Here is a 27,161-nt window from a genome sequence, read left to right on the forward strand (position 1 = left end):
AGAAGGTAAACATTATACTGAAGATTCTACACAGGTCCATTATCCCAAAGGAAAGATACCCAAATTGAAGAGGACGAAGTAAACTATCATAATTTGCCTGACCAAGTGGTAGCACAATGGATAGTGTCAGTTTGGGATGCTGAGGACACAGATTCAAAACCCTTAGGTCACCAGCTTGAGCATGGGCTCATCCGGCTTGAGCGCAGACTCACCAGTTTGAGCCCAGGGTCACCAGCTTGGGCATGGGATCAGAGGCATGACCCCATGGTCACTGGCTTGAGACCAAAGGTCACTGGCTTAAAGCCCAAGGTTGCTGATTTGAGCCCAAGGTCACTGGCTTAAGCAAGGGGACACTGGCACAAGCAAGAGTCACTGGCTCAGCTGGAGCCCCTCAGTCCAGGCACAAATGAGAAAGCAACCAATGAACAACTAAGGTGCTGCAACTATGAGTTGATGCTCCTCATCTCTCTCCCTTCCTGTCTGTCCCTTTCTGTCTGTCTGTCTCTCTCTCTCTCTCACTAAAACATACACACAAGTAAACCCTATCATAATTTGCAGATAACATAATTTTGTAATTGAAAAAAAAGAAAAATATACAAAAATATAACTAATGAATGAGTTCAGCAAGATGTTTATACAAGGTTAATATTCAAAAACCACTTGTACTGCTATCTACTAGCAACAAACAATCCAAAAATTCAATTTCTAATAATTTAGGAATAAATTTAACAAAGTAGAAGACTTGTAACTGAAACCTTTAAAATATTGTTAAAAGAAATTAAAGAAGATCTAAGGAAATGCAAAGACATCTATTGTTCACAAACTGGAAGACTTGATATTGTTAAGACAGCAATATTCCCCAAATTGCTCTATGAATGCAACATAATCCCTAATAAATTCCCTGTTGGCGTTTTTGAGGAAATAGACAAGTTGATCCTAAAATTCACATGGAAACAGAAGGTCCCAGAATAGTCTTGAATAAAGGGAAAAAATGTGAACGATTCACATATCTCAATTTAAAACTTACTACAAAGCTAGTTATTGAGACACTGTGACACTCTGGCACAAGGATAGACAAAGATCAATGAAACAAAACTGAGATTCCAGAAAACACACATTATCAAATTTTCAACAAGGGTGTCAGGATAACTCAATGAGGAAAATATAGTCTATTTTTATTGATTTTAATTTGTTGTTTACATAGATTCTAGTATCCCCCCAATGCAACCACCCCTCCCCCATGTTCTGCTCAACATCCTCCTACCCCCCCTACCCTCCATGATTTGCTTTTCTGCTCTCTATAACATTTAATGTATATATAATTTCACCAATCTCATTCCCTTCTCTGATCCCATTTCCCTCTGTTTGCTTTCCCTCTGGTCCATTTGATCCCACCTGTTTCTATTCCGTTCCTCAGTTCACATTTAGTTCATTGGATTCCTCAAAATGAGTGAGGTCATATGATATTTTTCTTTCTCTGCCTGGCTTATTTCACTTAATGTAAGTTTCCAGGTTCATCCATGTTGTCGCAAAAGGTAAGATTTCCTTCTTTTTCGTGGCTCCATAGAATTCCATTGTGTATATGTACTATGGCTTTTTAATCCACTCGTCCACTGACAGACACTTGAGCTCTTTCCAGATCTTGGCTACTGTAAAGAATGCTGCCATAAACATGGGGGTGCATTTCTTCTTTTGAATCAGTTATGTGGTGTTCTTGGGATATATTCCTAAGAATGGGATGGCTGGGTCAAAAGGCAGTTTGATTTTCAATTTTTTGAAGAATCTCCATACTGTTTTCCACAGTGGCTACACCAGTCTGCATTCCCACCAGCAGTGCAGGAGGGTTCCCTTTCTCCACATCCTGGCCAGCACTTATTCTGTGTTGTTTTGTTAATGAGCACCATTCTGACTGGTGTGAGGTGATATCTCATTGTGGTTTTAATTTACATTTCTCTAATGACTACTGTTATTGAATATTTTTTCATATGCCTATTGGCCATCTGTCTGACTTCTTTGGAGAAATGTCTCTTCATTTCTTTTGCCCTCTTTGATTGGATTGTTTATCTTACTGGTGTTGAGTTTTACAAGTTCTTTATAAATTTTGGTTATTAACCCCTTATAAGATGTATTGTTGAATATGTTCTCCATTGTGTGGTTTGTCTTTTTATTTTTTTCATATTGTCTTTAGCTGTGCAAAAGCTTTTTAGTTTGATATAGTCTCATTTGTTCATCTTGTCCTTTTTCACTTGTCTGTAGAGGTAAATGAGCAAATATATTGTTGCTAGAGATGTCAGAGAGCTTACTGCCTATGTTTTCTTCTAAGATGCTTATGGTTACATGACTTACATTTTTTTATTCATTTTGAGTTTATTTTTGTGAATGGTGTAAGTTGGTGGTCTAGTTTCACTTTTTTGCAGGTAGCTGTCCAATTTTCCCATCACCATTTGTTAAAGAGGCTGTCATTACTCCATTGTATGCTCTTACCTCCTTTGTCAAATATCAATTGTCCATATAGGAGTGGGTTAATTTCTGGGTTCTCTGTTCTGTTCCATTGATCTTTATAGCTGTTCTTATGCTACTACCAAGCTGTTTTGAGTACAATGGCCTTGTAGTATCAGGAAGTGATACCACCCACTTTATTCTTCTTTTTCAAGATTGCTGAGGTTATTCGTGTTCTTTTTGGTTCCATATAAATGTTTGAATATTTGTTCTATATCTTTGAAGTATGTCATTGGCATTTTAATAGGAATTGCACTGAATTTATAAATTGTTTTGGGTAATATAGACATTTTAATGATGTTTGTTCTTTCTATCCATGAACACGGTATATGCTTCCACTTGTTTGTATCTTCCTTGATTTCTTTTATCAATGTTTTATAATTTTCCAAGAACAAGTCTTTAACCTCCTTGGTTAAATTTACTCCTAGGTACTTTATTTTATTTTGTTGCAATAGTGAAGGGGATTGTTTTCTTTACTTCTCTTCAAGCAGTTCACTGTTGGTGTATAATAATGCCTCTGACTTCTGAATATTAATTTTATATCCTGCCACCTTGCTAAATTCATTTATCAGGTCCAGTAGTTTTCTGACTGAGACTTTAGGGTTTCTATGAACAGTTTCATATCATCAGCAAATAATGATAGTTTTACTTCTTCTTTTCCACTTTGGATGCCTTTTCTCTTCTTCTTGTCCGACTGCTGTGGCTAGGACTTCCAGAACTATGTTTAATAAGAAGGGTGAAATGGGGCACCCCTGCCTTGTTCCTGATCTTAAGGGGATTTAATTTTTGCCCATTGAGTATGATGTTCTCTGTGGTTCTGTCATAGATGGCCTTTATCATGTTGAAGTATGTTCCCTGTATTCCCACTTTGCTGAGTTTTGATCATAAATGGGTGCTGGATTTTATCAAATGCTTTTTTGCATCTACTGATATTATCATGTGGTTTTTGTCCTTCCTTTTGTTTATGTGATGAATCACATTGATTGATTGATTTGCAAATATTGTACCAGCCTTGCCTCCCCAGAATAATCCATTTGATCATGATGTATCATTTTTTTCATGTATTGCTGGATCTGGTTTGCTAATATTTTGTTGAGAATTTTAGCATCTAAATTCATCAGGGATATTGGCCTATAGTTTTCTTTCTTTGTGTTGTCTTTGCCTGGTTTTGGAATCAGAATTATGCTCGCCTCATAAAAGGAGTTTGGAAGATTTCTCTCCTCTTGAAGTTTTTGAAATAGCTTGAGAAGGATAGGAGTTAGTTCTTCTTTGAATGTTTGGTCGAATTTGCCAGTGAAGCCATCTGGCCAGGGCTTTTGTTTGTTGGGAGTTTTTTGATAACTGTTTCTATCTAATTTGTTGTAATCGGTCTATTTAGGTTTTCTAATTCTTCCAGATTGATTTTTGAAAGATTATATGTTTCAAGGAATTTGTCCATTTCACCCAGGTTAATTTTTTGGCATACAGTTCTTCATAGTATTTTCTTACAATATTTTGTATTTCTGCTGTGTCAGTTGTTACTTCTCCACCCTAATTTCTAATTTTATTTATTTTAGTCCTCTTTTCTTTTTGATGAGTCTGGTTAAAGGTTCATCAATATTGTTTACCTTTTCAAAGAACCAGCTCTTGGTTTCATTGATCCTCTGTATTGTTTTTTTAGCATCTATGTCACTTATTTCTACTCTGATCTTTATTATTTCCTTCCTCCTGTTTCCTCTGGGCTTTACTTGCTACTCTTTTTCTAGTTGTTTTAGATGCAGGGTTAAATTGTTTATTTGAGCTTTTACCAGCTTCTTAAGTTATGCCTGTAATGCTGGCTAAGCATTGTTAACCTGTTAATCCACAAGCTCTACAAGAATCTATGGATAGGCCTCAAGAGACTCACAACCTCCTGAAATTGTGTGCAAAATTATTATCTTGTTTCTATATATTCCCTGGGAACAATTTTTATACCTTTCATCCAATTCTTAAAGGAGCTTAAGACCCAAGAGTTTAAAACGACCAACAATGTAGCTAAACTCCATTTTCACTCAACCTTCTGCTCTGGAGTCAGATGCGCTACTGTTGCACCACAGCTCCTTCATTTTCAGAAGCAATCCAGAGGTTCAAACAGACATAACCTTTTCTAAAGTCTCCCAGTGCTTTTATTTAATAAGTATGTTTACTTTGTATTATTCAAGTTCTTTGACTATTTCATTTTTTACATTTTTATTTTTTTGTATATGCATAAGTATATATAAAAGTTTAAATTAATACATGTATTATGGATTGTGCTAACAATAAGTTACTGTAGAGCTAAGACTTTTAAAAGGTAATAAAATCTCTGTGACCCTGAGTAAGCCAACATTTCTCAGGATACAGAAAGTACAAAGCATAGAATTTTTAAAAATTAATAAACTGGACTTTACTGAAATTTAAAATCTCTGTTCTTCAAAATACACCATTAAGGAAACAAAAACACAAGCCACAGAATGGGAGAAATATTTTCAATATAGGTATCTAACAAAGAACTCAATTCAATAATAAAAAAAAAGGCAAACCAATTCTTTAAATAAGCAAAAGATGAACAAACTTCACAAAAGCAGATATACTAATGGTCAATAAGAACAAACAGCCTAACCAGGCGGTGGCGCAGTGGATAGAGCGTTGGACTGGGATGCGGAAGACCCAGGTTGGAGAACCCCGAGGTCGCCAGCTTGAGCACGGGCTCATCTGGTTTGAGCAAAAGCTCACCAGCTTGGACCCAAGGTCGCCGGCTCTAGCAAGGGGTTACTCGGTCTACTGAAGGCCTGCGGTCAAGGCGCATATGAGAAAGCAATCGATGAACAACTAAGGTGTTGCAACACGCAATGAAAAACTAATGATTGATGCTTCTCATGTCTCCGTTCCTGTCTGTCTGTCCTGTCTATCCTTCTCTGTCTCTAAAAAAATAAATAAATAAAAATAAAGAACAAACAAAAAAGATGCTCAGCATCATTAGTTGTCAAAATAGAAATTCAATCCACAATGCCATAACACTGCACATTCATTAGAACAGTTACAGCTAAAAACTGTGGGCACAGATGAGAAATACATCAACGGCTCTCATATACTGCTAATGGGAATGTAAAATGGCATAACCACTTTGAAAAACTGGCAGTTTCTTAGAAAAATAAGGTATATTACTATACAGGCCAGTCACTCCACTGCTATTATTTACCCAACAGAAATAAAAGCATATCACCACACAAAGACTTGTACACAAATATTCACAGCAACTTCTTCCACAATGTTAAACGATGGAGATGAACCAAACGTTCATCAACAGATAATAAACAAATTGTGGTTTAGCCATACAACAGAATACTACCCAGTAATAAAAAAGATACAGGCAAGACATAAGTAAAACTCAAAATCATTTTGCTGAATGAAAAAAAAAAGCCATTCACAAAGAGTATATATACATTGTTTTATTCCACTTATATTAAATGCAAACTATCGTATTTTTTAAAATATTTTAACACACCAGTTGGTTCAGAATATTTTTTTCTTATTTTCCTCCTTAAAATCCTAGGTGTGTCGGCCCTGGCCGGTTGGCTCAGCGGTAGAGCGTCGGCCTGGTGTGCGGGGGACCCGGGTTCGATTCCTGGCCAGGGCACACAGGAGAAGCGCCCATCTGCTTCTCCACCCCTACCCCTCTCCTTCCTCTCTGTCTCTCTCTTCCCCTCCCGCAGCCGAGGCTCCATTGGAGCAAAGATGGCCCGGGCACTGGGGATGGCTCCCTGGCCTCTGCCCCAGGCGCTAGAGTGGCTCTGGTCGCAACAGAGCGACGCCCGGGAGGGGCAGAGCATCGCCCCCTGGTGGGCGTGCCGGGTGGATCCCGGTCGGGCGCATGCGGGAGTCTGTCTGACTGTCTCTTCCCGTTTCCAGCTTCAGAAAAATACAAAAAAAAAAAAAAAAAAAAAAATCCTAGGTGTGTCTTATGGTACAAAAATACGGTAATTTACAGTGACAAAAAGCAAGTAAGTAGTTGCCAAGTTCCAGGGAATGTAGGAAGTAAGGGACTGAAAGGAAACATGAGGAATCTCTGAGGATGATGGAAATGTACTGTATCATGACTGTAGTAGCAGTTTCATGAGTGCATATAACTGAAAAACTTACCAAACTAAACACAATGAGATACCACTACACATCCACTAGCATAGCTAAAAATTAAAAGACGGAAAGACCAAGTGCTGCCAAGGACACAGAGCAACTGGAATTCGGACACATTGCTGGCCGGAATATAAAATGGTACATCTACTCTGGAAAAATCTGGCAGTTTCATAAAAAATGAAACATATACCTATTATATATATGACCTAGCCACTCCACTTCAGGTATTTACCAAAGAAAAATAAAGTGTGACTGGTTTTTGTTTGTTTTAAGTGAGAGGAGTGAAGAGAGAGATAGACTGCCACATGCACCCCGACTGGGATCCACCCGGCAGCCTCCACTGGCGCTCAGACCAACTGAGATATCTTCAGCACCTGAGGCCGGCATTCAGTCCAACCAAGACACTGGATATGAGAGGTGAAGAGAGAGCAAAGGTGGAGGAGAAGAGAAACAGATGGTCGTTTCTCATGTGTGCCCTGACCAGGGATCGAAATCAGGACATCCACATACCATATGACACTCTATCCACTTAGCTAAATAACCACGGCCTAAAGTTTGACTGTTCATAACAGCCCTATTCACAGTAGACAAAATTTAGAAATAATCCAAATACTCATCAAGACACTGGATAAAGAAATTGTGGTCTATCCATACAATGGAAAACTCAACAATAAGAAAAGAAAGAACTATATAAAACATACAGTGAGTCAAAGAAAGACACAAAAGAGTACATACAACGCCTGACCAGGTGGTGGCACAGTGAACAGAGCCTCAATGTGGGACACTGAAGACCCAGGTTCAAAACCCCAAGGTCGCTGGCTTGAGTAGGGCTCATCCAGCTTGAGCATAGGCACACCAGCTTCAGCTTCAATTTGAGCACAGGGTCACCAGCTTGAGCACAAGATCATAGACATGCCCCCATGGTCGCTGGCTTCAGCAAGGGGTCACTGGTTCTGCTGGAGCCCCCCCATCAAGGCATGTATGAGAAAGCAATCAATGAACTACTAAAATGAAGCAACTCCTCAAACGAGCTGATGATTCTCATTTGCCTCCCTTCCTGTCTCTATCTCTCTTTCGCAAAAAAAAAAAAAAAAAAAAGAGTACATACAATTCTATTTACATGAAATACTAGAAAAAAGTAATCAATAAAAATAAACAGACCAGTATTTTCCCAAGGCCAGAATGGGTAGGGGAGAGAGAGATAACTTGTGAAGTACACAAGGCTATGGCCTGGCCTGTGGTGGCGCAGTGGATAAAGCAATGACCTGAAACACTGAGGTCGCCGGCTCGAAACCGCAAGCTTGCCTGGTCAAGGCACATATGGGAGTTGATGCTTCCTGCTCCTCCTCCCTTCTCTCTCTCTCTCTGTCTCTCTTCTCTAAAATGAATAAAAAAGCCCTGGCTGGTTGGCTCAGTGGTAGAGCGGCGGCCTGGCGTGCAGGAGTCCCGGGTTCGATTCCCGGCCAGGGCACACAGGAGAAGCGCCCATCTGCTTCTCCACCCCTGCCCCTCTCCTTCCTCTCTGTCTCTCTCTTCCCCTCCCGCAGCCAAGGCTCCACTGGAGCAAAGTTTGCCCGGGTGCTGAGAATGGCTCTGTGGCCTCTGCCTCAGGCGCTAGAATGGCTCTGGTTGCAGCAGAGCGACGCCCCGAGATGGGCAGAGCATCGCCCCCTGGTGGGCTTGCCGGGTGGATCCCAGTCGGGCGCATGCGGGAGTCTGTCTGACTGCCTCCCCGTTTCCAACTTCGGAAAAATAATAATAAAATAAAATGAATAAAATAAAATAAAATAAAAAATATATATATATACACACACACACATACACACACGTTTGGCCTGACCCGTGGTGGTGCAATGGATAAAGCATCGACCCTGGAACGCTGAGGTTGCCGGTTTGAAACCCTGCCCTTGTCTGGTCAGGATATATGGGAGTTGATGCTTCTTGCTCCTCCCCCCCCCACCCCGTTCGCTCACTCTCTCTCACTCACTCTCTCCTCTCTAAAATGAATAAATAAAAAGAAAAAAAACAAAAAAATACATAAGGCTACCTTGTGAGATAATGGTGGTGTTCTGTATCTTAGTTGTAGTGGTGGTTACACAGGTATAATACTTTGACTAAAATTCATCAAGACTTCTGATTATTGTTGACAAAATAAGAAGATTAATAATTTTTTCTCATAAGGAAACTATAAAGCCTTCACACACTAGGACACTTTCTGCAGAATCCTCAAGATCCTAGGATGAACTCCTCTCAATTCCAGAGCTTCAGAGTCAGGCACAAGCATTTCTAAAGGGGGATTTCCAGGAAGAGGACCTCCAGGACTACCAGAAACACCCCTTGTTAAGGAAGAATTTCAGGCTCTGCTCAATATGCTTTAAAGATGACCAGGGCCTCAGCTTTAGGAAGAGAAAAGCATCATTTCTTCCTCCCCAACTTAGGCCTCTTTGCCTGGGATGCAGATGCAGAGTGAAAGGAAAGGAAGAGGACCCAGGAACACTCATCAGGTTCTAGAGCAAGACCAAAGCAAGGAGCAGCAGCAGCATTTGGAAACCCAAAGGTGTGTTACCTCTCTGTCCTATGAGCAGCTCTTTATTGCCTCAGATTGTTGCCAAGCTCCACTGGGCCTCAAAAATATCTTGCTGCATTTTGTATGTGGTCTGTTAAATTTATACCTAAGTATTTCTCTTCTGAGTAATTAATGAAAGAAATCAAAGATCTGAATAAGACATGCCATGCTCATGGGTTGGAAGACTCAACATAGTAAAGGTGTCAATTCTTCCCAAATTCATCTCAGTTTTAATATAATTTCTATTTTAAAAATTCCAGCAAGACTTCCTATAGAATTGGACAAGCGTACTCTAAAATTTATATGGAAAGGCATAGCCCTAGAATAGCTTAAACCAGCTTAGCTAAAAAGAATAAAGTGGGAGGAATTACTCTACTCAATATTAAGGCTTACTATATAGCTACAAAAATCAAGATCGTGTGGTACTGGCTATGTATTAGGAATAGACAAAAAGATCAATGGCGAACAATAAAAAACTCAGAAATATACCAACACAAATATGCTCAAATTCATTTCTGACAAAACTGCAAACAATTCAGTGGAGGAAGCATTTTCAAAAAATAATATTAGAGCAAGTGGACATCCACAGGCAAAAAAATAATGAACCTCGACCAAATTTCACACTTTATATAAAATTAACTTGAAATTAATCATAATAAAACTAAAATGAGATAGCACTAAACATATCAGAATGGATACAATTTTAAAATATTCACACCATCAAATGCTGGCAAATATGTAGGGAAACTAGGTCACTCAGGCAATCTTGGTGGGAATGTAAAATGGTATGATCACTCTGAAAACAGCTTTTGCAGTTTATTTTAAAACTGAACATGCAACTACCATATAACCCAATAACTGTACTCTCAACCATTTTTCCCAAAGAAATAAAAACTATGTTCACACAAAATCTGTACACACACACACACAAAAAATCTGTACACAAATGCTCATAACAGCTTTATTTTTAACAGACAAAAGTATCATTTAGTCTGATGTCCTTCAACAGGTGAAAGGCTGAACAAACTGTGCTACATATATACAGTGGAACACTCGCAGCAATAAAAAGGAATGAACTACTGATACATGCAACAGCTTGGTTGACTCCTCAGGGAAGTACGTTGAGCAAAAAGCCAATCCCAAAATATTACATACCTAAACACTTGCACATTTTAGAAATGAAAACAAGATTAGTGGTTGATGAATCCTCCTACGACATCAAAATTACAACTAAACTACAGAACAACCATCATTCAGAACTACCTAAAATAATGGAAGTCCTACAACTAGAAATTTAAAGAAAACCAAATCAAGACTAGAGACACAGAACAGGCTGGTCCCACACCCAAATGTGGCAGATAAAAATTAGTAGACATATCTTGGCTGTGGAGGTCCCCCCTGAAGAGCCAGGGTCCCAACCCCACACCAGGGTTCCAGCGCCAGGAAAAGAAGTCCCCAAAACCAGCAAGGATTATGGCTGAGTGAGACAGAGTGCTGCTGAAATCCCAGGCAGTTCCTTGTAAAGGGTCCATGCATGGGCTTACTTGGACTCACTTCCGCTGAGCTCTAGCACTGGGACAGCAGCTTGAAAGAAACCAGAGGAACTGAATTGTCCAGCATCAAGAAGAGAGCTGGGGTCTGCTTTCTGCCAGACAGAAGTGCTGGCAGAGGCCACTGTTCCTTTTCTGAGACACACACCACACACACACTCAAGAAGTAGACTTGGAAGAGCAACAAAGCCCCACTAAAGATAGTCCTGCTCCATAGCCAGCTCCTGCACAGCAGCTCCTACACTGTAGTCACAGCTTGTGCCTGCAGCTGATCAGCCTGGGGGTTCAATCCCTCCAGTGACAAACAGCAATAAAGGCTCAACTACAACAGGACAGTGCACACAGCCCACAGGGGAGCACCTGGAGGGTCCAGCTCAGGTGAATAGGGAGGTGCACCAGTGGGCCCTACAGGACACCTACTGTACAAGGCCACTCTACCAAGTCCAGGAGACATAGCAGCTCTAATACATAGAAACTAACACCGGAAAGCAGCCAAAATGTGGAGACAAAGAAAAAGGATCCAAATTAAGAAACAGGAGGCCTCTCCAAAAAAATAAATAATGAAATGGAGGCAAGCAAACTACCAGAGACAAAATAATGGTTATAAGAATGCTCAAGGAACTTAGTGAGAAACTCAAAGAACTTAAAACTTCAACAGCATGAAAACGACACACAGAAACCACAAAAAAAGAACCAGTCAGAAATAAAGGATACACTACCTGACCAGTGGTGGCGCTGTAGATAGAGTGTTGACCCGGGACACAGAGCACAGAGGTCTCAGGTTCGAAACTCCAAGGTCGCCAGCTTGAGCGCAGGCTCGCTAGCTTGAGTGCAGAGTTACCAGCTTGAGCATGGGATCACTGACATGATCCCATGGTCACTGGCTTAAAGCCCAAGGTTGCTGGCTTGAGCAAAGAGTCACTGGCTTGGCTGGAGCCCCCAAGTCAAGGCACATTTGAGAAGCAATCAATGAACAACTAAAGTGCCGCAACTACAACTTGATACTTCTCATCTCTCTCCCTTCCTGTCTCTCTCACTAAAATAATAAAAATAGAAATAAAGGATATACTAACTGAAATGAAGAGTAACTTACAGAGAATCAATAGTAAAGTAAATAAAGCCAAGAATCAAATCAGCAATTTGGAATATAAAGAGGCAAAAAACACCCTATCACAGGGGTCAGGAACCTTTTTGGCTGAGAGAGCCATGAACACCACATATTTTAAAATATAATTCCGTGACAGCCATACAACGACCCGTGTATGTTAGGCATTATACAATAAAAATTTGGTGTTGTCCTGGAGGACAGCTGTGATTGGCTCCAGCCGGTAGGAAATGAATGGATTGTAATACATGAGAATGTTATATATATATATATATATTTTTTTTGTATTTTTCTGAAGTTGGAAACGGGGAGGCAGTCAGACAGACTCCCACATGCGCCCGACCGGGATCCACCCGGCACGCCCACCGGGGGCGATGCTCTGCCCATCTGGGGTGTCGCTCTGTTGCACCCAGAGCCATTCTAACACCTGAGACAGAGGCCACAGAGCCATCCTCAGCGCCCGGGCCAACTTTGCTCCAATGGAGCCTTGGCTGCAGGAGGGGAAGAGAGAGACAGAGAGGAAGGAGAGGGGAGGGGTGGAGCAGCAGATGGGCGCTCCTCCTGTGTGCCCTGGCCGGGAATTGAACCCGGGACTCCTGCACGCCAGGCCGACGTTCTACCACTGAGCCAACTGGCCAGGGCCTGTTTAATATTTTTAACATTATTTTTTTTTATTAAAGATTTGTCTGTGAGCCAGATGCAGCCATCAAAAGAGCCGCATCTGGCTCGCAAGCCATAGGTTCCTGACCCCCGCCCTATAAGAACAGCAAAAAGAAAAAGAATTCAAAATATGAATATAGTTTAAAAAGCTTCAGGGAAAACTTCAAGCATAACAACATTTGCATTTTAGGGGTGCCAGAAGGAGAAGAGAAAGAGCAACAAATTGAAAACCTATTTGAAAAAGTGACAGCCTGACTAGTTGTGGCACAGTGGATAGAGCATCAACCTGGGACACTGAGATGCCAGGTATGAAAGCCTAAGATTGCTGTCTTTAGCATGAGCTCATCCAGCTTGACTGCAGGGTTGCCAGCCTGAGCACAGAATCATCAACATGATTCAAGGTCACTGGCTTGAGCCCCCCCCAAGGTCACTGGCTTGAGCAAGGGGTCACTGGAACCTGGAAGGCTGAGGTCATAGGTTCAAAACCCCTAGGTCACTTGGCTTGAGACCCCCAGTCAAGGCACATATGAGAAGCATCAATAAAATATTAAAGTACTCCAACTACGAGTTGATGCTTCTCATCTCTTTCCCTTCCTGCCTGTCTGTCTGTATCTCTCTCTCTTGCTCAGAAAATAATAACAGAAATCTTCCCTAACCTGGTGACAGGAATAGACATACAAGTCCAGAAAGCAGAGATTCCAAACAATACAAACCCAAAGAGGCCCACACCAAGATATATCATAATTAAAATACAAAGGGAAGAAGACAGAGAATCTTCAAAGCAGCAAAAGAAAAACAGTTACTGCCCTGGCTGGTTGGCTCAGTGGTAGAGCGTCGGCCTGGCGTGCAGGAGTCCCGGGTTCAATTCCCGGCCAGGGCACACAGGAGAAGCGCCCATCTGCTTCTCCACCCCTCCCCCTCTCCTTCCTCTCTGTCTCTCTCTTCCCCTCCCGCAGCCGAGGCTCCATTGGAGCAAAGATGGCCCGGGCGCTGGGGATGGCTCCTTGGCCTCTGCCCCAGGAGCTAGAGTGGCTCTGGTTGCAACAGAGCGACGCCCCGGAGGGGCAGAGCATCGCCCCCTGGTGGGCAGAGCGTCGCCCCCTGGTGGGCGTGCCGGGTGGATCCTGGTCGGGCGCATGCGGGAGTCTGTCTGACTGTCTCCCCCCCCCCCCCCCCGTTTCCAGCTTCAGAAAAATACAAAAAAAAAAAAAGAAAAACAGTTACCTACAAGGCAGCTCCCATTAGACTGTCAGCTGATTTCTCAACAGAAACTTTGCAGTAACTGGCACAAAATATTCCAAGTAATGAAAAAGCAAGGACCCACAACCAAGATTACTCTACCCAGCAAAGCTGTCATTCAGAATCAAAGGACACATTAAGAGCTTCCCAGACAAGAAAATCTAAAGGCATTCATCACCATCCAGCCAGTATTACATGAAATGTTAAAGGTTCTTCTTTAAGAAGAAAATATTAAAAATATTATAATAAAATGGTAATACATATATTTACAACAATTGAATTTAAAAAAATAAACCAAAAAGCAAAACAGAAACAGACTCATATATACAGAGAACATTTTGAGAGTTGCCAGATGGGAGGGGATTTAGGGGGATGGGTCCATCTTGCCTGTTTGTGTTTAAGGTGATAATGTTTTACCATGCTGATGTTCTGCTATGGAAAAAGTAAACAGATACTTTTTTTTGTTTGTTTGTATTTTTCTGAAGCTGGAAACGGGGAGAGACAGACTCCCGCATGCGCCCGACCGGGATCCACCCGGCACGCCCACCAAGGGCTACACTCTGCGCACCAGGGGGCGATGCTCTGCCCCTCCGGGGCGTCGCTCTGCCGCGACCAGAGCCACTCTAGCGCCTGGGGCAGAGGCCAAGGAGCCATCCCCAGCGCCCGGGCCACCTTTGCTCCAATGGAGCCTCGGCTGCGGGAGGGGACGAGAGAGACAGAGAGGAAGGAGGGGGGGTGGAGAAGCAAATGGGCGCTTCTCCTATGTGCCCTAGCCGGGAATCGAACCCGGGTCCCCCGCACGCCAGGCCGACACTCTACCGCTGAGCCAACAGGCCAGGGCCTTTTTTTTTTTTTTTTTTAAATAAGGTTACTTTTTTTTTTAACTTTATTTATTCATTTTTAGAGAGAAGAGAGAGACAGAGAGAGAGAAGGGGGGAGGAGCTGGAAGCATCAACTCCCATATGTGCCTTGACCAGGCAAGCCCAGGTTTTCGAACCGGCGACCTCAGCATTTCCAGGTCGACGCTTTATCCACTGCGCCACCACAGGTCAGGCAAAGATATTTTCAACATATGTACATTTTTATAATATAAATAGATATCATCTCCCTACACCTGTTAGCTTGGTAGGCAATAGAGCCAAAGGCATTTCCTCCCATTGAGCATTAGAAAACAGCTCAATCCGCTATGTTTTTATTCTTCCATCGTAGAAAGCTAAATTCACAAAGAGTTGGAAACTGTACATGTTTGTTAAGAAAAGCAGGAGTTTGCCTGATCAGGCGGTGGCACAGTGAATAGAGCGTTGAACTGGGATGCGGAAGGACCCAGGTTCAAGACCTCAGGGTTGCTAGCTTGAGTGCGGGCTCATCTGGCTTGAGCAAAGCTCACCAGCTTGAATCCAAGGTCACTGGCTTGAGCAAGGGGTCACTCAGTCTTGTAGTGGAAAAATCCATTGCATGGCCTTGGATGGGAACACAGCCAACAAGAAAAGAATGTTTTGCTAAGGAGAATTGTTTTGTGACTTGAAGGCGGGTCACTGAAACAGGTCTATGTGACTGAAGGCAGTTGCTGGACTTTTCTCAGTAAAACATTCTCTTAAGATTTCTGTACTTTCCACGGTTATCCCTTAAGATAAGGAGAGGAATGTTGTGGGATCCATAGAAGCAATAGCAATTAATGCCTTATGATATTATGTTGTTACTAAGCTATCTTGCAGGTGCACTCTATGTATCTTTAAGTAAAAGTTACTCTTGATGTTATGCCAATTTCTCAGTAAACAAGCTTTTTGAAGTCTTGTGGATAAAATTAGGACACTGCATGAACTCGGGGCCATTTGCCTGAACGAGCGGTGGTCCTTTGCTAGTCCTTGATGATTTCGTCTGCTGATGTCTCTCTCTGTGCCCCCGACTCACAACAACACAGTCTGCTGTAGCCCCACGGTTAAGGCATGTACGTATGAGAAAGCAATCAATGAACAACTAAGGTGTTGCAACGAAAAACTAATGATTGATGCTTCTCATCTCTCTCTGTTCCTGTCTGTCTGTCCCTATCTATCCCTCTCTCTGACTCTCACTCTGTCTCTGTAAAAAAATAATAAATAAATAAATAGCATAAAGTATATATTAAAATTATTAAACACTATATAAAGGCACAAAGGATAAGCCCTGGCTGGGTTGCTCAGTGAATAAAGCCTCACCCAGAGCACTAGAGGTCACAACCCCCAGCCAGGGCATGAGAAGCAATCAATGAGTACACAATTAAATAGAACAAGTGAAACAAGGAACTGATGCTTCTCTCTCCCCCCACCCCAATCAATGGGATTTTTTTTTTTTTTTGTATTTTTCCGAAGCTGGAAACAGGGAGGCAGACAGACTCCCGCATGCACCCGACCGGGATCCACCCGGCACGCCCACCAGGGGGCGATGCTCTGCCCATCCGGGGGGGGGGGGGTCGCTCTGTTGCAACCAGAGCCATTCTAGCGCCTGGGGCAGAGGCCATGGAGCCATCCCCAGCGCCCTGGCCATCTTTTGCTCCAATGGAGCCTCAGCTGCGGGAGGGGAGAAGAGAGACAGAGAGGAAGGAGAGGGGGAGGGGTGGAGAAGCAGATGGGCGCCTCTCCTGTGTGCCCTGGCCGGGAATCAAACCCGGGACTTCCACACGCCAGGCCGACGCTCTACCTCTGAGCCACTGGCCAGGACTGGGAAAATTTTTAAATAAATAAATAAAGGCACAGAGAATAAATTATAGGTTGAAGACCTTATGGAAGATAATAAGACTTACAGTGATCCTTGAACCTAAGAGCAGGACTTGGAAGTGGGGATTAGCATGGGGGAAGACTGGAGGAATCATAGTGCCTTAAGAAAACATCTTACATGGAATAGTTTCCATCTTAGTAAATGTCTTCTTTCTCCTAGAGTTATTTAAACCAATATGCTCAAATCTTATAGCAAGGGTAGCTATATCACCAAATATATGTACATAATTTCTGAAAGATGTATAAATAAATAAAAACCCTTCTCCCTAGGACTGAACTACCTGTGGGCTCAAAGTGGGTTTTCAAAGAATCATAGCAGATAAGGGACCAATAAGAAGCATTAAGTAGATGCCCCAGATGGGCAGAGCATCACCTCCTGGGAGGCATGCCAGGTGGATCCTGGTTGGGCACATGCGGGATTGTGTCTGACTGCCTCCCTGCTTCTAACCTTGGAAAAATACCAAAAAAAAAAAAAAAAAGAAGCATTAAGTAGAGGCACCCACAGATACAGATTCCAAAATTCTAGTGCTTCAAGAGATTTAGCCACATTGTTTGCAAAGTAAATCTAAGTAAAAATGGTCACTGCTCAGCCTATTTAAATAACCAAACCAGCATGTAATTCAACTACTTTCATTTCAGTTTTTACCCTTCAAAATGAAAAACTCACTAAAATACTAGTTTATCTTCACTTACTTGAACTGAGACCACAGAACAAATTGCCACTAAGTGTCTGCAAAGGAGGAGAAGAGTATGGATGCCAACAGCCTCTTCATAATCATGACAGTTAGGAATAAAATGTCTCTAAAGGAATGCACAAGCAGGAAAAGTGACCCAATATTTGAGACCTGTTATTTACTATTTAACATATAACATATTCTGGCAGTGTCACTGAAAATTTCCAATTCAGGATGCTATTTGTCTTTTCTTTCAGCACATCCATCATCTTGATCTAACTGAAAATCACTAACAAGATAATTTGAAATCTTAACATTCTACCTACCAAACCTGTAAAATTCCTTTGAAAGCTTAGGGGCAGAGAACCTTAACAATATTTATGAATGAATAACTCTTACCCCTAAATAAGTCACTATTCAAGAAATACAGGCCCTGGCCAGTTGGCTCAGTGGTAGAGCGTTGGCCTGGCGTGCAGGAGTCCCAGGTTCGATTCCCAGCCAGGGCACACAGGAGAAGTGCCCATCTGCTTCTCCACTCCTCCTCCTCTCCTTCCTCTCTGTCTCTCTCTTCCCCTCCCGCAGCCGAGGCTCCACTGGAGCAAAGTTGGCCCTGGCACTGAGGATGGCTCTGTGGCCTCTGCCTCAGGCGCTAGAATGGCTCTGGTTGCAACAGAGCAAGGCCCCAGAGGGGCAGAGCATCGCCCCCTGGTGGGCGTGCCGGGTGGATCCCGGTCGGGCACATGTGGGAGTCTGCCTCCCGGTTTCCAACTTCAGAAAAATACCAAAAAAAAAAAAGAAAAGAAATGCAGGCCCTGGCACAGTAAAAGAGCCTCCTCCTGGCAAGCCGAGGTCACCAGATGGAGCCCAAAGTCTCCAGTTCAATCCCTGAGGTCACAGGCTCAAGCTGCAGTCAAGGCTCAACCCCAAGAAGGCCAGCTTCACCCCAAGGGCTCGACCCTCAGAAGTCACCAGTTGGAGCCCCAGTCAGAGTACATATTAGAAGCAATCAATGGAAAAATTCCTCTCTCAAAAATAAATAGAGTACCAAGCTCTTTATCAACTGACAGCAGCTGTTTCTTACATTTAAGAGAAGGTAAATAAATACATATACTGTATAAACATAAACATATTCATATTCAGCCTCAGTTTAGACCAAGTGTGTAACAAGAGAATGCAAAAACATTTTTAGTAATAATTAAATTGTAGTTATTAAGTTCTTGATAGACTATTTTAGGAACCTCACCTGCATTATAGAGATTATTTCTCCCAGTAAGTCTGTGACAGATATCATTATTTTACACTCTTTTACCACTATTTTTATAAACGATTTTTATCACTATTTTACACGTTAGGGAAATTACTGAAAATCAAACAGTTGTTAAGTTGGTAACTATCCTGAGAATTGAAGCTCAACGTATCTTATTCCAAAAAGACATTCTCTGACTCAACTACAAAGCACTGTCCCCCCCCCACCCACCACACACACACACACACACACACACACAGGAAAAAAATAAAGACAGAAGCATAAGGCTTCTACTTTTTCCAGGGTGTTACTTATATCTCAGCATGACAAAGTGACTAAATACAGGAACACCAGATCAAGCTGCCTGGCCTGAAAACCAGCTCTGCGGTGGGGAGCTGCGCCTGACCGTCGTGGGACTGAGAGCGGCCCGCGCCTCCTCGGGAAGATGCAGGGCACGTGCCAGCATTGACGGCGGGAGCCCGTGTCTGCCGTCCTGCGGAGAGGACACGCACTGGCTCTGCAGGAGGGAAACTGGGAAATGACAAGGCTTTCCAAGGAAAAACTTTTTCGCTGGCAAAATAGTAACTACAAGGATCGCTCCCCGAAAAAACAGTAGCCTGACGGAGGGAGGGCGTACGGAGGCAGCGGCCGGGCAGGCGGCGGAACGGGGCCTCGCCCCGGGGCTCCACGCCAGGAAGCCGCCTGCGAGGGGCGGACGGGCGTGAGCACAGCCCCTCCGCAGAGAGCGGGAAGTGCCCAGGCGGACGCCCGGGAAGAGGGAAGCCGCACCCCCGGGTGAGCCCACTGGGTCAGGCCCCCGAGGACGGAAGCCTACCGGCACGCCGAGGCGCCCAGCCGCTGTCCCGAGAGGCCCGCCGCAGCGTCGAGAAGGCCCTGCCCGCCTCTCCGAGGCGGCCCTGCGGGCGAGGAGCGGGCCGCGGGCGCCGGGAGGGGGAGAAGGAAGCAGGAAGAGGGCCGACTGCAGGTGTGCGGAGACAGCAGGTACTCACCCACCGGCCCCGCGCCGTTGGGCCGAGCCCCCTCCACGGACGGTTGGAGTAACCAGCGTCAGGAGCTGGAAACTGGCTGGCAAGCGGATGCGCCTTCGCGCGCGCTCCCCAGGCGGGCGCAGGCGCAGGCGCCCGGGGACAAAACCAACGTGCACCACGGGGGGAAGACACCTCCAGAACGTACCAACTGCGCGAGGCGGAGGGATCACTGCATCTACGGCAGTGCGGCCCGGGGCTGTTCTGCAGTGTTTGTTCGTTGTATGATCTATCTGCTAGCACTTTGAGGGAAACCAAGGAGTAGCAGCGAGTCTCCACAACACTTCAGTTAAAACCCTTCAAAGTTTCTCTGCCATATCAAGCTTCCTCTGGCCCTTTCTTGGCATTAGTCTAGAGTTGTAGGCAAATTATTTGTTCGTATGATTACTTGAAAACTCTTGGGATGTTAAATGTTTAAGTCTGATCATTTCAGGGGAAATCTGGGAAATTTAGAGATGTCAGGTAAATTTTAAAATCAGAACAGCCACTTTGGGTGAAATTTTTTATGATAGTATTTAAGTAGGTTGACTTTTTGGTGAAATTTAACATGTACATTTTATGAACCAGCAATTTCATCTCTAAAAATACAGACAGAAACTGTTACAGGTGTGCACAAAAAGACATATCCATGTTCAAGCCTGCTCCCTTGCAAAATAAATAAATAAACAGAAACAACAGAAATGTCCAATAGACATGGATGATGTGATACGTTCCTATGACAAAATATTACAACAAATATTTTTTAAATAAAACTAATAAATGAGTATTATAAGAAGCAACATTTGAAATATTTGACAGCTCACAACATGAGTATTTGAATAGCAACATGCCAACAAATATATATACTGTAAAGTGATATATGTAAATTTTAAAATGTATAGAATGACAGTATATCCTGATTATGGAAAATATATGTGTATATAGAAAATGAACTAGAGCTCTGGTCAGGTGGTTCAGCTGGTTGGAGCATCATCCAGATACACCAAGGTTGTTGCAGTTCAGTCCCCTGTCAGAACTCATACAAGAGTCAACCAATGAATGCATGGATAAGTGGAATAATGAATTGATGTTTCTCTCTCTCTCTCTCTTTCTCTCTCTAAAATCATTAAATAAAAATATTTCTTAATAAAATAAAATGAATTCTTTTTAAACAAGATGCCTGATCAGTGGTGGCACATTGGATAGAGTGTCGACCTGGGATGCTGAGGTCCCAGGTTTGAAACCCTGAGGTTTGTGTCCCAGTAGAGCCCAAGCTCTACATCCATCAGGCATCCCTGATTCGACTTCCCTGTGCAATGGGACACTCCTGCTGCTTATCAGCAGGGCTGGCAGTCTCTTCAAGACTACTCTTGAGGCAGCTCTGAGGATTCTACTTATAAGTGCCGACACCAACTGCCACCTGAGGAAAGACACAACCAGACAAAAGTTAGTTTCAAGAATCACACAGGGCCTGACCAGGTGGTGGCGCAGTGGATAAAGCGTCGGACTGGGATGCGGAAGGACCCAGGTTCGAGACCCCGAGGTCGCCAGCTTGAGCGCGGGCTCATCTAGCTTGAGCAAAGAGCTCACCAGCTTGGACCCAAGGTCGCTGACTCCAGCAGGGGGTTACTCGGTCTGCTGAAGGCCCGCGGTCAAGGCACATGTGAGAAAGCAATCAATGAACAACTAAGAAGTCGCAACACACAACGAGAAACTGATGATTGATGCATTGATGCTTCTCATCTCTCTCCGTTCCTGTCTGTCTGTCCCTGTCTATCTCTGCCTCTGTAAAAAAAAAAAAAAAAAGAATCACACAGGCAGTTTATTACTCACTGGGTACAGCTTAAGGGGGCCCCGTCGTCATGCTCTCCTCAGCTGTCTTTGGTCAGAGCTCAGAGCGGCATGGAGACAGTCCACGTTCACGTTGTAGTCTGAGCAACTACCACAGCAGAGGGGGCCCTCAGCTTTGGTACCTTTTTTTTTAGATTACTTTTTATTAATTTTAGGGAGGAGAGAGCGAGAGAGAGAGAGAGAGAGAGAGAGAGAAGCAGGGAGGAGCAGGAAGCATCAATTCCCATTTGTGCCTTGACCAAACAAGTCCAGGGTTTCAAACTGGTGACCTAAGCATTCCAGGTCAATGCTTTACCCCCTGCGCTACCACAGGTCAGGCTGGCCAACGCCTTCTAACAGGTGTCAATCTAAGGGATTATCACCTCAAACCACCTTTTTGGGAGTTCCTCACAGGGAGCCCTTTTTATGTTAATCTACTGAAATGTTACATCAAGCCACTTTTCAGATGTTCCTAGGGAAGCTTCTTGTTTATGTTAGCTCACAGAGTTAGGCCATCAAGCCACTTCTTATCTATGTATAACTTCACACACACACTGAGCCCTGCTTGAAAATCAGAGTATGTTAAAAAAAAAAAATCAGAGTCTGTTTATCACATCTGCACATACTATATTAATTCCTATCCAGATAGCATAAGTTTAATTTCCTTAATTAATTTTAATATTATATCTTTTTTTTTTCTGAAGTTGGAAACGGGGAGGCAGTCAGACAGACTCCCACATGCACCCTACCGGGATCCACCCAGCATGCCCACCAGGGGGCGATGCTCCGCCCATCTGGGCCATTGCTCTGTTGCATCCAGACCCATTCTAGTGCCTGAGGCAGAGGCCACAGAGCCATCCTCAGCGCCTGGGCCATCTTTGCTCGAGTGGAGCCTTGGCTGCGGGAGGGGAAGAGAGAGACAGAGAGGAAGGAGAGGGGGAGGGGTGGAGAAGCAGATGGGCACTTCTCCCGTGTGCCCTGGCCGGGAATCGAACCCGGGACTCCTGCACGCCAGGCCGACACTCTACCACTGAGCCATCGGCCAGGACCAATATTATATCTTAAAGACTTTAAATATTTCTATATATTTTTATATTTCTATATATTTAATTACTATAACATTATATTACCACTGTGGTGAGGTACCAAAGAATTGCAAAAATTAATATTAATTTTTGGAGGAAAAGTCAGGCTTTCTGCCCGTCCTTTCTTTAAAGAATGGAGGGAGAGCCTGACCAGGTGGTGGCGCAGTGGATAGAGCGTCGGACTGGGATGCGGAAGGACCCAGGTTCGAGACCCCGAGGTTGCCAGCTTGAGCGCAGGCTCATCTGGCTTGAGCAAAGAGCTCACCTGCTTAGACCCAAGGTCGCTGGCTCCAGCAGGGGGGTTACTCGGTCTGCTGAAGCCCCGCAGTCAAGGCACATGTGAGAAAGCAATCAATGAACAACTAAGAAGTCGCAACGCGCAACGAGAAACTGATGATTGATGCTTCTCATCTCTCTCCGTTCCTGTCTGTCTGTCCCTGCTGTCCCTGTCTATCTCTGCCTCTGTAAAAAAAAAAAAGAATGGAGGGAGAAGAATGCAGAAGCTTTCTGGCTTGCAAAGACGACTGGATCATTTAGTTTAACTATAGAATAAAGGTTATCTGAAGAACTTCCTTTCCCTTTCAATAAGAGACAGTATTTACATATCCTACACTGATTTTAACTCTTCCTCCCTTCCTGGAATCCTGAGAGTAACATATACCTCTAAGCAAAGGAGAGGAGATAGACACTAAAAGATTTGGTTTTTTTTTTTTTTTTTTTTTTTTTTTTTGCATTTTTCTGAAGCTGGAAACAGGGAGAGACAGTCAGACAGACTCCCGCATGCGCCCGACCGGGATCCACCCGGCACGCCCACCATGGGGCAGTGCTCTGCCCACCAGGGAGCGATGCTCTGCCCATCCTGGGCGTCGCCATGTTGCGACCAGAGCCACTCTAGCGCCTGGGGCAGAGGCCACAGAGCCATCCCCAGCGCCCGGGCCATCTTTGCTCCAATGGAGCCTTGGCTGCGGGAGGGGAAGAGAGAGACAGAGAGGAAGGCGTGGCGGAGGGGTGGAGAAGCAAATGGGCGCTTCTCCTATGTGCCCTGGCCGGGAATCGAACCCGGGTCCTCCGCACGCTAGGCCGACGCTCTACCGCTGAGCCAACCGGCCAGGGCCAACACTAAAAGATTTGTGATGTCTTTAATATGTAAAACTACATCACTATTGCGTTACTTTGAAAGTTTTTTTGTTTTCTTTTTTTTATTTCTTTACAGAGACAGAGAGAGAGTCAGAAAGAGGGATAGATAGGGACAGACAGACAGGAATGGAGAGAGATGAGAAGCATCAATCATTAGTTTTTCATTGCAATACCTTAGTTGTTCATTGATTGCTTTCTCATAAGTGCCTTGACCATGGAGCTACAGCAGACCGAGGAACCCCTTGCTCAAGCCAGCGACCTTGGGTCCAAGCTGGTGAGCTTTTTGCTTAAACCAGATGAGCCCGCTCAAGCTGGTGATCTCAGGGTCTCGAACCTGGATCCTCTGCATCCCAGTTTGGCGCTCTAGCCACTGCGCCGCCGCCTAGTCAGGCTACCTTGAAAGTTTTAATGTTTTTTATAGATCCTCTAGACAAATGTTATAAGCTTATTAATGATTGTGTCATGCTCCCCCCAACCTGCATGTGGTCAAGGGTACATAACCAGCCTCAGAGTTACATTCGACACTACACAATTTGGGTCAGCTATACCCTGTGTATGTCATATGCAGCCGACTTAATCAATAAATCTCCTCTTAAAAATTCTCCTGTATCCTGCCTTGGTGTCTCTATGTAAACCTGCGGAACACTACTTTACAACATTTGGGGGCTCATCTGAGATGCCGGTGTTCCGTGTCACCAGGTAGAGATACCAGGATCGGCTGGTCTTTCTGAAGGGTTGCCTGACCCCACTGGGATATTGAGGAGAGGCACCACCTGAGACATTCCAGGGCTCCCGTTTTCCTGTGAGGTTCAGACAACTTCTTGGCAGACACCTCCGGTCCCCAAAATTCAACAATTCAGCAGAAATCGAGGAGTGTAAATTCTGACCTCCAGAAGTAAGTGAGGCAAATCATTTGCTTCGCTGAATTCTGTTTGGGACTAGTCAATTTGAACTATTGCATAGATGAACAGACGCGGTCACACTCTTGCAATAGCCTCTCCAAGACCGAGACATCGGTGGAGAGTTTTGGGTCCTGCCTCGGGCTTTTCTCAGACACATCTGGTTGTACTCTAGGAAGACAATTAGTGAGGACTGAGTTAAACAATCCTGCCTTGTACTTCCAGGGACATCTGGTTGAGCTCTCAGGAAAAGACCTGAGTGAGGACATTTGGTGGTGCTCTCAGAAAGAGACCTGAGCCTGACCAGGCGGGGGCACAGTGGATAGAGAGTCAGACTGGGATGTGGAGGACCCAGGTTCAAGACCCCGAGGTCACCAGCTTGAGCGCAGGCTCATCTGGTTTGAGCAAAGCTCACCAGATTGGATCCAATGTCACTGGCTTGAGCAAGGGGTTATTTGGTCTGCTGTAGCCCCACAGTCAAGGCACATATGAGAAAGCAATCAATGAACAACTAAGGTGTCGCAACAAAAAACTAATGATTGATGCTTCTCATCTCTCTTCGTTCCTGTCTGTCTGTCCCTACCTATCCCTCTCTCTGTCTCTGTTAAAAAATAAAAGAGAGACCTGAGTGGAAACTGAGTTAATCAGTCCTGTCTCAGACTTCCAGGGACACTTTTGTGCTTGTTGAGATCCCATTCTTTGCTTCTAATGTTTCTGTCTAAAACCCATGAGTGATTGGTGAGTAAGTGGGGATCTCTGGTGACTGAGCGTAAACTCCCATAAGGGACGCAGCTGGGCGAGCACCTGAGAGGCCCCTGATGGGGGAACCCCTTCCTTTGTCTGTTGAACTGTGTGCCTAAACATCAAGTGTAAATGTAAAATAGTAAATTGTCTGTTTTGTAAGTTCTCTTTGTTTTTCAGAAAAATCTCTGGTGTAATTTTAATTAGAATAAGTAAAGCGCGCTCATTTAAATTTCTTAATTTGTGTGATTGTATGTGAAGTCTGTTTAATGTCTAAATGTATCTGTTTTCAAGGCCTGAATTAAGTTCTTGCATGCAAAAATTAAAAATTTATGGCTTAAAAACCAGAGGGCAAAAGTGAAGGGAAATTCATAAACCTCATATGAGCTAGCAGCTGTCTGCCGGAGCCTGCAAATTATAAAACCAGCAAAATTCATAGAAGTATTAAAAATTCTTGGCCTGACCTGTGGTGGTGTAGTGGATAAAGCATCAACCTGGAAATGCTGAGGTCGCCAGTTCGAAACCCTGGGCTTGCCTGGTCAAGGCACATATGGGAGTTGATGCTTCCAGTTCCTCCCTCCCTTCTCTCTCTCTGTCTCTCCTCTCTCTCTCTCTCTCTCTCTCTCTCTCTCTCCCTCTCCTCTCTAAAAAATGAATAAATAAATAAATAATTTAAAAAAATTCTTAAATGGTGAATTGTCTGTACTGTAGATTCTCTTTGTTCATCCAAGAAATCTCTCATGACATTTCTTGGTATGGGCCTCTTTCCCCGGACCCACTAAATCTCTTTTCTTGGATCCAAGACCTCTGGCTTCAGGGCACTCTGTCTGAATTCTCCTCTGAAGAAATTATCTTCTGTTGGCTCCTGCCTCTTGCCTTATGTGATGATTGACACCCCTATAGTCAAACACCCTTTATTCTGAGTGCTAATTATTATCTGTTTTATCTTTCTTGCCTTTTATTGGTGTGCTGATTCCTGCATTCTCCCAGACAGCTTCAATTTTGTAAATCAGTGCCCTAGCTATTAAATATGGGAGGAGGGCCCAGTACACAAAAGACCCCTTAGGTTGTCTCCTAAAGCACTTTCAAGAAAAACCTTAGCATGTCAGGAGACAACTGAGGGTATGAAATTAAATGGTCAAAGGAAGACTTCGCACTCTCTGTGAATCAGAATGGCCCACTTTCGGGATTGGATAGCCACAGACCGGGACTTTTAATACCCGGGTGGTAAGGGCAGTCTGGAATATTGTAACTGAGGACCCAGGTTACCCTGACCAGTTCCCCTTCATTGATCAATGGCTAAAAGCATGCTTGATACAGAAAAGGGCATTACGTCTTCCTAGTCCAGCCAGATTTACATCTAGGACAAAAAGGGATTCGAGAAAAAGGACTAGGACTCTGCTAGGAATGAATCAGTGCGGGTATTGCAAAGAGGGGAGGGCTGAGGAATGTGCTCTGGGAAGTGTTTCTCCAGCTTCTGGGAATGAAGGGCTGGCTAGTGAGCAGTTTAGGTGAGAGAAGAGTGGGAGGCTGGGCCGCGATTCGCTGTGTGTGGAGCGACAGGGGAAGGGTGCTGGAGTAAGGTGGCAGAGACAACTAAGGGTTGGGTGACTGGAGGAAGTATAGAATAAAAACTAGTTTCAGATATTCAGATATCTGCCTACTGACCAAAAGAAGTTTTGCCCAATTGGAAGATAAGGGGTAGGAATAGTATTAAAAATATTTAAACTTTTTTTTAGAAAAATCTTAGAGAAGGAAAAGGGAACAGGGCCAGATAAAAATGTTTGGAAAATAACAAACCACATGTGTGGACCTTGTTGATTAGCAGTTTCTTGAAATGAATTACAGCTCCAAAAAGGAGAATGAGTGATAGGATTATGGGAAAGGGCTATTGTCTTGCTAATGTTTTTCAGGGAGAGCAGAGAGAATGCACAGTGCTGAAGGAGAAGCCAGTTTTGCAGAGAAAGAAGCCATGTTTGCAAAAAGAAAAACTATTTTCTTTTTTAAAAATTTGACTT

General features: G+C 43.8%; 1 protein-coding gene across 5 annotated transcripts in view; it reads right to left on the reverse strand.

Annotated features, from left to right (window-relative positions):
• The window catches only part of UIMC1 (ubiquitin interaction motif containing 1), a 153,935-nt gene extending 134,383 nt beyond the window's left edge, over positions 1–19,552 (reverse strand). For 4 of the 5 annotated variants that reach the window (XM_066342608.1, XM_066342610.1, XM_066342609.1 and 1 more), the window contains exon 1: positions 19,437–19,552. The gene's annotated coding sequence lies outside the window, so the exon portion shown is untranslated. Of the gene's footprint in view, positions 1–19,261; positions 19,279–19,436 lie in introns of those variants that run through there. The other variant, XM_066342607.1, reaches the window with a different exon arrangement.
• Positions 19,553–27,161: the final 7,609 nt, after the last annotated feature.

This window comes from Saccopteryx leptura, chromosome 6 (genome assembly GCF_036850995.1).
Source record: "Saccopteryx leptura isolate mSacLep1 chromosome 6, mSacLep1_pri_phased_curated, whole genome shotgun sequence".
NCBI classification, from domain to species: domain Eukaryota; kingdom Metazoa; phylum Chordata; class Mammalia; order Chiroptera; family Emballonuridae; genus Saccopteryx; species Saccopteryx leptura.